The sequence below is a fragment of the Triturus cristatus genome, chromosome 5_1, assembly GCF_964204655.1.
Source record: "Triturus cristatus chromosome 5_1, aTriCri1.1, whole genome shotgun sequence".
Lineage (NCBI taxonomy): Eukaryota > Metazoa > Chordata > Amphibia > Caudata > Salamandridae > Triturus > Triturus cristatus.
The window spans coordinates 159517186-159530392 of NC_140587.1; the positions used below are offsets into that span (position 1 = coordinate 159517186).

General features: G+C 48.0%; 1 protein-coding gene across 3 annotated transcripts in view; it reads left to right on the forward strand.

Moving 5' to 3' along the window:
- Positions 1–13207, forward strand: part of LOC146830503 (1-phosphatidylinositol 4,5-bisphosphate phosphodiesterase gamma-1-like) — a 695332-nt gene that overhangs the window by 77635 nt on the left and 604490 nt on the right. Inside the window, exon 1 of one of the 3 annotated variants that reach the window (XM_085604692.1) lies at positions 5563–5700. The exons of the other annotated variants lie outside the window; for them this stretch is intronic. The gene's annotated coding sequence lies outside the window, so the exon portion shown is untranslated. Of the gene's footprint in view, positions 1–5562; positions 5701–13207 lie in introns of those variants that run through there. 3 annotated transcript variants of the gene reach the window in all.

Sequence of the window (13207 nt, forward strand, 5' to 3'; positions counted from 1 at the left end):
GAAACCACCAGCTCAAATTAAGCACTGACGTGTACACTTCAAAGCTCACCTAGCATCCATCCCACGCCCTTGTTCTTGATCTGTTATTGCTCTCCCTCTAACCTCTCCACGCTGTGTTTCTCTTCCTTGTCCTCGACCATCCTTTCACCTTTCCTATTCATTCCACCTCTCCCTTCTTTCCTCATGTCTCTCTCTTTCCACCCCCTACCCCGCACTCCATTCTTCTTCCCTCCTTTCCATGCTTTCCCCACCCCTGCTCCATCCTCGAGTTCCCTATCGTCAGTCACTCCTAAGTTTTCTTCCCCACCTGTCAGCTCACCGTCCCTCCTTTCTTCTCCTCACTTTCCTCTCGTTCACTGTTTCTAGTTGACTTTGAGCTTTGCGTCACGTTGCTGTTCTTGTGTAAAGCGCACCTGTACCTGGTGCCAACTCAAGAATTGATGGTGCACCACAAGGAATCCCTCTGACAGAGCCGCTCACAAGGCAGCCCTCAACAACTACAATCTACGCATCAAGGAAGCCAAGAGAGCAGCCATCACAGCTCGCCTCAATACAGCGGCCAACCACACGAAAGAACTATTCAAAATAGTTAAGGAATTCACCAACCCGGTAAATACAGCAAATAAGTAAGGTGGCTCGGTAGGCTGGATCATCTTGAAGGTCACGTGTTGGAATGCAGCAAGGGCATGAATGAATGAATGATTCTTGCCTTGAGGGGATTTAGCGCTGTGGAAACGGTTATCACGTGAAAACTGATTGTAACGTGGACTCCGAAATATAGGTTTCCAAAATCTAGATGTTACATAAAAGTCCTTTGAAAAATGTTGACCAACATTTAAATCCAGGTAAGCTAACTTCGGAGATATGATCGCAAGGGGTTAATGACATCAGGCCTAGTCACTTCGGGGCCACGTGCTCACTATTGGTATTGGGTAAAGGCCGACATTTGTTTTAGTCTGTTATTTTTGCAGAGGATGGTTTTGCATCGTGTGACGTCAGTTAATACAGTGGAAGGGAAGGAGAACCTTTCGGTCTGGGAATATTCCTTCCATGAAACGAACTGGTCACATCTCATCTGTAGGGAGGAAAGGCACTCCAAGGACCCTGAAAACAGAACTTTTCCTTCATCTTTGACTTGGGCCGGCAACTTCAGAAAACTTTCCACTTTGTTCCAGTACTTACCATATATGACAAGGATTTGACCCGAACAGCGCCGCTGCAAACTTTTTGTTGTTTTTGTTTTCCCTGAAAAGGATTAGTGGCATGTTGCCCTATGTCATTGTCAGGGAAAACATAGTACCTTTACCATGCAGGAGAAGAGAAAAAAACTTCGGCCAGCAGCGCAAGGGACAGAAAGCGACCCTCTGTTTGGGGAAATGCCGGCGGAATCCCACCTCCGCCATTTCCCCGCAATGACGTTAAATGTAGAACCTCTGGAGCCTTTATCGTCGTGAGCATCCGCATAGCTCCCTTGTGTCCCACTGCGGCATCGCACAGGCTCCCAGTGACCACATGAAATGGTGGTGATGACAGCAAGAAGCACAAGCGTAGTGTGTGTTCACCTCCTAGTCACCAGCAGTGCGAAACGAAGCAAGAATTATGCGTGTTGCATTAGCTCTAGAATGAACTCTAGAAGCCCTCAAACTGGATATCATCAATCAATCAGCATTTGTATAGCGCAGCACTGTCACCCCCAGGGCTTTCCTGGGCACTGTGGGTGTGATGGCTCGTTTGAAAAGCCAGGCCTTGGAGTTTCTTTCTGAAGTCTGCCAGGGAAAGTGCTGTTCAGTGATGGCAGGGCAGGTCATTCCAGGTCTTGGCGGTGATGTAGGAGAAGGAGCGGCCTACGCTTCGGCTGCAACGGATGCTGGGTGTGTGTCCACGGACAAGTGAAGAGGATCGCAGGTGTCTTGCGGTTATATATAAGTTCTTTCGATGGTTGATGTAGGACAGTCCTTGATGATGTAGAGCTTTGAAGCCGTTCATGAGGATCTTGATCAAGCATCTCTTCTGAATGGGGAGCCAGTGGAGGTTTCCGGGGTGGTGGGTGATGTGTGTCAATTTGGGAAGGTCAAAGATGAGTCTGGCTGCGGCATTCTGTATGGTCTGTAGTATTCTGAGGAGCTGGGTGGAGATGCTGGTGTGGAAAGTGTTGCGTTGGCATTAAGGCGGTTGGTGATGAGGGCCTGAGTGACGGTCTTTCTGGTGTTGACTGTGATCCATCTGAAGATTCTGCAGAGCATGCAAGGGGCGTGGAAGCAGGAGGAGGCGACTGCGTTGACTTGTTTCATGGTCAGTTTGCTGTTGAGGATGATGCCTAGGTTGTTTGCCTGATCGATTGGTGTGGGTGTTGGTCCGAGTTCTGCTGGCCACCAGCTGTGGTCCCAAATGGAGGTGTTCTTCCAGAAGATCAGTACTTCTGTCTTGTCACCGTTTAGTTTATTGCAGTTGTTTCTCATTCAGCTGGTTAAGTTGGTCATTGCGTTGCAGAAGTCGGTTTTGGCATTGGAGGGGTCTTCGGTGAGCGAAAGGATGCGTTGAGTGTTATTTGCAAAGCAAATTATGTTGAGGCCAAGCGATCTGACGATGTCTGCGAGGGGATCATGTAGGTGTTGAACAAGGTGGGACTAAGCGATGATCCTTGGGGTACGCTGCATATGATGTCCTTAGGTTCGGAGGTGAAGGGAGGCAGCCGGATGCGCCGAGTGCGTCCTGTAAGGAAGGAGGCGATCCACTTGAGGGCCTCTTGTTGTATGCCGATGTTGTAGAGTCTGTTGATAAGGTTGTTGTGGGAGACTGTGTTGAACGCAGCAGAGAGGTCGAGGAAGATCAGGGCCACAGTCTCGCAAATTGTTGTTGAGGGTGGTTCTGATGTTGTCTGTGGTAGCGATCAGCTCTACCTTGGTGCTGTGGTTGGTGGGTAACCCAAACTGGGAGAAGTCCAGTAGATGGTTTTGTTCCAGGTATTCGGTGAGCTGTTGGTTGATGGTCTTCTTGAGTACTTTGGCTGGGTAGGGGAGAAGGGAGATCGTCAATATTTTTTCAGTTTCCAGGGGTTGGCAGAGTTTTTTTTAGGAGGGATCTGACCTCTGCCTGTGTCCACTGTCCGGGAATGCTGCTGTGGAGATCGAGGTGTTGAAGATGCTGGTCAGTTCCGCGCTGATGGGTTTGGTTCCGAGGTTGAAGATTTGGTGGGGGTAGGGGTTGATGGGTGCCCCGGAGTGGATGGATAACATGATGGTTGTGGTGGTGGTATGGGTGGTGATCGGAGACTAGCTAATGATCATTTGGCTGGTGTGCGCTGCTGGGTTGAGGCTGTTGAGGTTGAGAGCGGTAGGTTGGGGGGGGGGTCGAGGTTGTTGTAGATGGTGGCAATCTTTCTGTGGAAGTAGTCCAAGAGTGCCACAGAGTCCTTCAGAGGGGCAGCCGGGTTGGTGAATTCCTTAACTATTTTGAATAGTTTTTCATGTGGTTGGCCGATGTTTTGAGGCGAGCTGTGATGGCTACTCTCTTGGCTTCCTTGATGCGTAGATTGTAGTTGTTGAGGGCTGCCTTGTGAGCGGCTCTGTCAGAGGGGTTCCTTGTGGTGCACCATCAATTCTCGAGTCGGTAGCTCTGGGGTGTACCGGCTTGCTTGTTTTGAGGTTTTGTTGATATTTGCTGGCTTCGTCGAGGTGACTCTGTTGGCACAATTGGTGATCTATGCAGAGAAGTTCTGAACAGCCTGGTCGATGTCTGATGCAGCTTTGGGTTGGTTGGTGCTGAGGACCTGTGTCCACTGAATCCCTGTTACCTTTCAACAGCTGTGGTGGAAGGAGCTGTGATGCTTGGTGATGGTGTGCTGGGTGTCGGAGACGAAGTGAATGGTAGCATGGTCAGTCCAGGTGAGTTCTGTGATGTGACTGAATTTGATTCTGTTGCTTGAGGTGAAGATGGCTTCCAGTGTGTGTCCGGCTTTGTACGTTGGTTCGGTGACCAGTTGGGTAAGGCTGATGTTGTTCAGGTTCTTCAAAAGAGTGGTGGAGCTGGCGTCGTTGGGATCGTCAATGTGGAAATTAGACCGCTGAGTAGGACGTAGTGGTAGGAGTCGATGGCTGGGCGGGGGGCAATGAGGTTAGAGACGGCGTTGCAGATAGTCGGTCCGGTTCCTGGGGGCCTGTAGACAAGGGTGTCTATTATCGTGGTCTTGGCATCGGTTTGTAGTTGGAACTTGAGTTGTTTCATGAGAGGTGCGGAGTCATCGTTGGTGGCGGTGGATGGGATGGATTCCTTGAAAATGATGGCGATGCCCCCCACGGGTTTGTTGGTGCGGGCTCGGTTTATCAACTTGTAGACGTCGGGTGTTGCGGTTGCGATGTCGGGGTTTGAGATGGGGTAAAGCCACGTTTTGGTGTTAAAGGCCACATCAGGGGAAGAGGGTGGGGATGGTGTCCCAGATTTCTGTGGCATGTTTGCAGAGGGATCGGGTTTTGAGCAGCATGCATCTGGTCGTCTGGTCTGGCTGGCGGTCCTGTGTTGCAGAAGTGGCATTGGCGGCAGGTGGAGGGTCCTTTGAATGATTGTGGGGAGGAAGTGCAGCAGCTGTTGTTTCGGGGTCTGGGATGCAGGTCCTGGAGCTCCTGACCGGTGTATCGGCGGGTGGCAGGAGGACCAGGGGCGCAGACGGGTGCATTTGGCATGCCCGCGGCGCATCCTTTGCGTGTGGCAGCGCTGCGGCCTCCATTAAGTAGGTCCTGTGGGAGGGCGGGAGGAGGGAAACGGCGGGCAGAGGAAAGGTCGAGAAATGATCAGAAAAGAAGCAGAATGGGATCAGAAAACGATAGGAAAGGAGCAGAAAAGGATAGGAACGGTGCAGAACAGGAGCAGAAAACGATAGAAAAGGAGCAGATAGGATCAAAAACAACAGCAGGCAGAAGAGGGTGGCGGACTGCGGGCAAGCTGGTCAGGACAGACTGCCGTAGGGGGAGCTGGCACGAGGCTATGTATTGTTACTCAGAACTTCCAGGTAACTTCAGATTATTGAAAATGTTCATGAATTTGCTACAACTCCCTAAAAATGACTGAGATAGATACCAAATATGAAAAATTACAAGTGCTTGCGCTCTTGCGCTCTTGTGCTTCTCTGCCTTGGTCTACACGCAATGTATTTTTCAAACGCAATGATGTCTGAAAATAACGTAGCGTTAAAACGTTAATTGATTGTTTACGCTGTGCACATGATAAACCAGACGGTTTCTTGGCGCTTCAAAGTTTGGAAGAGTATATTCCAGTGTTGGCTGCATGTGGTGTTAAAAATAAAACACCTGTGGGGTTTTATATTTATCTTAACCACAGGTGACGGAGAGGCTTACTCAGCCCCTGTAGCATTTGAACCTGTTGCATCCGGGTACAAAAACCTCTGCAGCTTGTGCTGCACCCACTGAGCAATCTCACCGGGTGTTCAGACGTCACTTTTGCAACAAATCGTTAAGTGGAAGCCCGGGGGTTGGAACTTACTTACTGCCCTTGGTGGTCTTCCAGAGCAGTTTTGTAGCCCTGACATGCCCTCGCTACAGTCTTGACAAGCGCCTTGAAGCCCAGCCCGCCAGGTTGAATCTGATGAACATGAAATCCGATTTTCGCCTCATCCATATCCGCCCTGCGAGCCTGACGTGCAAGGCCCGACTTCACTGTTCCCTTTTCAAGCAGGCACTGTGGAGGGTGAGTACATCCGAGCCATGCCTGCAGCGCGGGCGCATGTGGATTACATTACGCTGTGGTTTCTCTGTCCTGTTTTTGTTGCCGTCCCTCATCCCTCTGACTCATGGCTTTGGGGTCGGGGGAAGCTGGGGGCGGTGTGAGGTTTTTTTCAGCTCCTCGGAGGGCAGCTGGAAACTGTGTTTTTTGGGTGCAGAGCGTGGGCGTCGGCACTGACCTGTTAAACAGTTCGAAGACATTTCCGGATATAACATTGTACAGGACTGACATTTAAGGGTTTTACACAAAATGTTAAAAAGGATATTATCCCAGGTGCGAAACACCATTGAAGTCAGGGGGTGGCCAGAGCGAGACACTGCCCGCCAAGATCGACGCAAGCCTGTAATTCCAGCCCTGGGCTTTCTTTTCACAAATCACTGTAAGCAGGTTCATTAGTAGTCCAGCTGCACTAAACAATGACTACAACTCCCAGAATCCTCTGGTTTGTTCAGTACAAGGCCACTATTCCAAACACGAGGGCATATTTACAAGGGGATATAGCCTTTCGACTTATTTACAAAGCGGCGCTAAGCCACTTAACTAAGACCAGGGCTTTTAAGTGGGCCGGGTCCTGCTGGTGTTCAGCACCGGCAGTTTTGAAAGGCAGGTGGTGAGACGGGTCCCTATGGGGCTCTCCATTTTTAGGTCTCGTGACGTAAGCAACGCATGCGCTGCTCTCGGCATTCGAGAGCTTCTTGGAATCAATACAGATTCCGACGCTCTCGGAGGTGGAGTTGAAGCCCCGCCCATCTTTTTAATTGGCCCGCGTCATCTTCAATGCAAAACGCTGCCTTCTGATTGTAAAGGAGGCTACTTAGTCCCTCCTTGTTGCCGCCTTGTCTACTTTTGGCCACGCCCACCGGGATTTGATCTTTTACAGCGGCGTGACACTCTCTCCCTCATTAGGTGGTATGCTCTTTTTTATTCACATTGGGGTTTTGGCTTTGGCAAAGGCGGCTGCGTGTTAATTTTCGCATCACACTTTCACTTAACCCCTTCTGTGCCACGCCCTTTCCCCCTCCTGTGCTGGGCGTTTAATTAGTGGGTGGGGTTCATGACGAGATAGTCTCGTCATGGGCACAGCGCGACCGTGCTCCATGACGAGACTATCTCGTCATGGGCACAGAAGAGGTTAAAGTGAAAGCGCAACGCGAAAATAAACACGCGGCTGCCTTTGCGGTACCGAGCTTGTTACCTTCAGGGTTAACTCTGCAATAGTACAACCCATCACTGCCTTTGATGTAACTTCGACTCGTTTTTCAGTTTTATAGCATGAAAGTGGCGTGCAGTGGATGTAAATACGGCGCATCCCTGCATTTAAAAAATGTTGGAGCGCGGCGTTACCAATTTTGGAGTAACACTGTGCTCCGACATTTTATTGTAAATATCCCCCACAGTGTCTTGCCTACATGAAGCAATATCGTTTCTTTCCAACGAGGCGGGCTCAATTGGCCGTAGTTACTAGATTTTGGGCTGAGTAGACAAACATAGTATATTGAATGTTGTTTTTCCAGAAATTCATACATAATAATCATACGTGGAGGGGCTTTTGGTCCGTGGGCTTCATTCATTAGTCTGTGAAATGGCTATTAACATTTTGATTCTGTAAACCGCAGCATACCACTTGAGACATTAGGTCAGCCGCTTTCCCATTTGGCTCCCTTCACTCTGAGTGTCTGCAGAAGGCTTGTGCACACTGTTAACATCTGCCTAAAAATAGTTCATTTTTCTATAGTGACAAAACTGACTCAAAGTGTGCTTTTTTCAGTGGGTGCGTCGCCCCACTGCCTTTTAACTCGAGTTATTATCATTTTATCTTGTCCTACTTACGGCAGCTTTGCATGAGGGGGCGGCGGGGGCAGGGGAGGAGTGGTAGCACCCTCCTAAAGTGCGCAGTGACTGCTTGGACGGCCCTCTCGGGCCTGCCAAACAGACTAGTGAACTTTGCATGTTCTCCATGGAGGCTGCATTACAGCCTGTGTGGAGAACATGCCCAGGCTCCCAGTCAGCATCTAAGTGCTGAAACATAGCACTCAGACCAATCACAACGCTTCTAAGGCAGCGTTGTGATTGGCTGACTGACAGCCTGGGTGTGCTTTCTGTTCAGGGCTGCAATGGAGGACTACGGAGGTGGAAGCAGCAAGAAGGTATGTTTTTTATTTTATTTTTTAATACCCACTTCCCCCGCATCCTTCCCCCTCCCGCCTCTGCCCCCTACCTCCGATCCGTGCTCCCCTCCTCGCGTCCCCTACCTCCGATCCGTGCTGGCTGCCGCTGGCTTTTTGATATTCTTTTTTATATTACCTTTAAAATAAACTTTAAATATTTATTTTGCCTGTACTCAGTTACCCAGTTAGAAGGAGATTTGGGCCTGATTTTGATGTTGGCAGACAGAATAATTAATCTCTGTTGGCGTGGTGAAGAATTTACGTGTGCCAGGCTGAGACTACTCTGACCGCCATATTTATAAATAACCTCCAAGCTGAAGGGTAAGTGAGTAAGCTTATAAGTATAGATATGGTACCACCACAGACGCCGACCTGCCAACTTGAGAACAAAATTCATTGAGTGAGGAGGGGTGTGGTCTTGGAGGAGGCGGGGCTTTATGCCAAGAACTGCTCAAGCGGGCCTTCTGCCTCCGTCACATGCCCCTATCGACCTCCTCCTTCCACGAAAAAAAGATCGTTGTGGCTGCTGTTGATGTCCTGGGATGTTTTCACACCCCTTAATGGACATCGCCTGCTTGCAGCCTCGAAAGACAAGCTGGAAATCCACTTTCTGCAGTGTTTTCCAGCTAGCCTTCCCTGCCGCTGTGATATTTCGGCTCCGCACCGGGTCATTGTGTGAAGGTAGACGAAATCTTGTGCCACATGGTGGCAACATGTGAGTTGGCAGATCAGCTGATGAAAGAAACATCTGCAGGGCCTGGGACTGATAGAAACGGAATACATAAAAATGTTTCGTGTTCCTTTGTTCTCAAGTTTAGACAGGTGGAGAGCAGTTTTCCAGATGTGTAGTAAGCACACAGAAGTTCTAAGTTTCATAAAAAAAATATTGGCATCTCAGTTGGCTTCTTTGAATGTACTATCTGCCCGCCTCTGTCTCGGTTTACACAGGTTGACTATGATTAGCAGATAACAAAATGACAAGGCCTCAACCGGGTTTTAGGCCTGACTTAGCGATAGGTTTAGTTGTTTTGTTTACCTCATGTAATAAAAAAATATTGAATAAAAATATTTACATACATACTCCCATGTAGGGACTCTGGGTCAGCCTTTTTCATTCATTTTTCTGTTGAGCTAGCATTGATATTTTGCTGCTGCTCAACACTGCGTACAGCATGTGCCAACAGATCTGCCAGCTTCAGCCCTTCATTCTCTTGCACTGAGTGTGAATGTTAGGCACAGCAGGGCTCGAAAAATCCTAAAAATGGTACTAGTCCTGCAGGTCTAGTACCTTGAAAAATCTCCTCAACTTAACTGCAACCTACTTGACCTCCGTCTCTGAAAGCGAGCAAATGTGCCAAAAGAACAAGATTTAAAGGCATCTTTATTGCTCATTCACTTTGTGAGCAATAAAAATGCCTTTAAATCTTATCTTGTCACATTTGCTCTGTTTTCAAAGAAAGAGGACAAAAGTTAATTTGTCTTCGAGTAGGACCTAAAAATAGCTCATCCTCATTAATTCTACCCGCAAATGTGAGCGGGCGAGTGGATTTGTCGAGCCCTGCACAGCAGCCTAAAAAGAAGGCATTTCAGTGCCATGGATTGTGGGGCAATGACTTACTTTGCCAATGCTTTGTAGGTCGAGCCTGGGTAGCGTTTGCGCTGCTGTGCGAGGCATGCTGTATTCAGGTAGGGACTGGAAGCCCTGCCCACTCTCCACTCATATTTTGCATTGGCTTGTGTCATTGTCCACTGTAAACTGTGACTTTTCATTGGTCAATAGGTTTAGTAGTCCCTCCTTAGTACCGCCTTGTCTGATTTTGTAACCTCCCATGGCGACACCCCCTGTTACATGTGTTGTTGTTCGGTAGGCTTTAATTACAGACTCTGAGCACTATTTTCTCAAATAGCAATAGGTCTCACATTTGCAAGAGTTTAAGCTATTGGCAATGTAAATTACAATGCATTTTATTTATCTGTTTTAAAAAACAGCACATAAATAAAAGGCATTGTCATTTACAATGCCAATGGCTCAAACTCACATAAAAGTGAGGCCTCTTGCATTGCAAATGCTTCTTTTCCATACTTTTTCATTTGTTTTGATTTTTTAGTCATAGTTGTGTATATACGCTATGTCTTTTCAGTTACAGTAAATCAAAGCCAATAGTGCCTGGATACTCTCGCGGGTGATTAGCTGTGGTGTATAAATCCTATTTTACTGATTGAATGATTTTCTTTGTGCTAGTAATGGTATCTTTCTATGATGTGTAATAATACTAAAAGGGCTTCTATACTTCCTCTAGGTACTATTGCCTATTTATATTAAAATTATGTACCATGATTAATGTTTTTTAATTGTACGTTTATATTGCAAGGCAAGCATAATTTGGCGGCACCGTTTGTTTCTTGTTTTTTTTTTTGCATACACTTGAATTTGATTTTTAATTTTGTATAGCGCTCGAATGCCCTGGGGCGTCTTGGGCGCTGTTTTTGACATAGGTAGAGAAAGGTGCCGCGCTAGTGACCAAAGAGCATGGTGTTGAGAGATTTCCTGAAAGGCAAAAGGTCTGGACAGTTCTTTAGACTAATGGGGAGAGTGTTCCACAGCTTTGCCGTCCCCGAAAAGAAACGCTTACCTCCCCATGATGTTCGTTTGGCCCTGGACAGCAGTAGGAGCCTGACTTCAGAGGATCTGAGTTTCCTGGATGGGGTGTACCAGATGAATGTGTCCTGAAGATAGCCTGGGCCAATGTTAAGCAGTGCCTTAAAAGCTATGCAGAGAGTTTTGAATTGTATTATTTTTGCCCCTGGGAGTCAGTGCAGCTTAACGAGGGCCGGAGACACAGATTGATATTATGGAATTCCTGACAGGAGCTGAGCTGATGCATTTTGCTGCATCTGGAGTTTATGGAGGAGTCAAATGAAGGGACAAATTTACCCAATAATTCTTAATGCAAAGAATACTGACGAAACAAGGGCATTAACCTGATCTTCATAGTTGAGTTTATTGTCAAAGACAATTCCCAGGTTCTTCACTTTCCACACTGGTGAGGGGAGTGCCATTATTTCCGGAGGCCACCAACTTGGTGACCAAAATGAGTTGTCTTTGCCCAGGAGAAGGACCTCCGTTTTCCCGGAGTTGAGCTTTAAGTTTTTGTAACCTCATCCAACTGCCTATCCGAGCCATACAGGAGCTAAAACTTGAGGCCGTGTCTTCTGGGTTGCTGGATACCGATACCACTATTTGTGTATTGTCGGCATATGGTTCTACCGAGAATCCGAATGACTTAATAAGTCTTGCCAGTTGGGTGACGTAATGATTGAAAAGAGTAGGGCTCAACGAGGAGTCCTGTGGCACCCCACATGGCAAGCAGAACGGGTCAGAAGTGAATTCTCCCATGGCAACATGTTGCACTCTTTCTGATAGGAAGGGTTCTATCAGCCTGAAAGCAAGATTACTTATTCCTAACTCAGCCAGCCGGTCAATCAAGATTGACCGTATCGAAGGCAATACAAATTGAACAAAACTGTAACCATTGCTAAAGTAAGACCGTTTGGCTATACCAATGGTTTCTGCAGTGTTTTCTACTATGTCCGTTCTGTCCTGGTTTTGCGTAGATTTCTCGCTCTTCTAGACTTCCAAGTGCCATGTTTTTAGATATCTCTTGCTGCCTCAGTTTTAGGGCTTCAAAAAACTTTGAATATCTTATTTTTCCGCAACTCAGTAGTACTTATGTAACATCTAAATGAAACATTTGGAATTGGTGCCACCAGAATTCAAACCTGTTACCTGGAGCCTGCGCTCATTGAGCTAGTAAACTAGTTGCAAGTAAGTTTCCCTCCTTGATGTGTCCTGGCAGAGTGAATCTTTGTTTTAAATTGGCAAAATGTTTGCAAATCTACAGTGAGACATTACAAGTTTTGAAAATATATACTTTAAATGTAAAATGCAAATACTTCAAAAACATTTAGGGCCACATGTACGAAGCATCTTTGTGGTCGGAAATGGCCAATGGGTTCGTTTCCAACTGCAAAAAGGCTTTTACATGGGTACAAAACACAAATTGTGATTCAGTATCACGTTACTTAATCACAATTAGTGTTGGCGATTCAGTATTTGGAAGGGGTGTGTTTAGGGATCCCTTCCAAATATTGAATCTGAATGGAATGTATGAATGTTTTGCAACTGAATTACGGTCAATCAATCAGTCAGTCAATCAGGTTTGGTAAAGCGCATGTACTCACCCGTGAGGGTCTGAAGGCATTAGGGGGGGAGAGGAGTGGCTCTGTTCAGTGCTGGGGTCACCCAAAATGCCAGGTCTTGAGGTCCTTCCTGAACTGGGGCATGGTGTGAGATTGCCAAAGGTGGAGGGGGGAGGATGTTCCAGGCTTTGGCTGCGAGGTAGGAGAAGGACTTTCCTCCCGTTCTTGTCTTGCTGATACATGGGACGGTGGCCAGAGAGAGCTGGGCTGATTGGAGGTGTCTTTTGGGTGCGTGGAAGGAGAGGCGGCTGTTCAGGTGTGCGGGTCCGGTGTTGTGAAGGGCCTTGTATGCGTGGGTGAGGAGTAGTGTTGGGTGATGTGACTGCGACGGGGGATGTCGAGGATCAGTCTGGCTGCGGCGTTCTGGACAGTCTGGAGTTTGCGAAGGAGTTTCTTGTTGATTCCGGCGTAGAGAGTGTTGCCGTGGTCCAGTCTGCTGCTGATGAGTGCGTGCAAGACAGTTTTTCTGGAATCGGTGGAATCCATCTGAAGGTCTTTCAAAGCATGCAGAGGGTGTTGAAGCAGGCAGAGGAGACAGCGTTCATCTGGCGGTTCATTGTGAGTGATGAGTCTAGTATGATGCCGAGGTTTCGTGCATGGTCAGTCAGGGCGGGGGATTTCCTAGGGCGGAGAGCCACCAGTAGTTGTTCCATATGGAGGGGGTGGATCCAAGGATGAGGACTTCAGTCTTTTCTGAGTTGAGTTTCAGGCAGCTGTTCTTCATCCAGGTGGCGACGGCTTTCATCCCCTCTTGGAAGTTGTGTCTGGTGATGTTGGGTTTGCTGGTGAGGGGAGGATCAGCGGGGTGTCATCGGCGTATGAGACGATGTTGAGCCCGTGGTTCCTGACTATGGTAGTGATGGGGGCCATGTAGACGTTGAAGAGGGTAGGGATGAGGGAGGAGCCTAGGGGCATTCCACAGTTTGTCTCTGTCGGTTCCGAGAGGTAGGGAGGGAGTCTGACCCACTGAGTTCTGCCAGTGAGGAAGGAGCGGATCCAGTTGAGGGCCTTGCCACGGATGCCGGCGTTGTGGATTCTGGTGG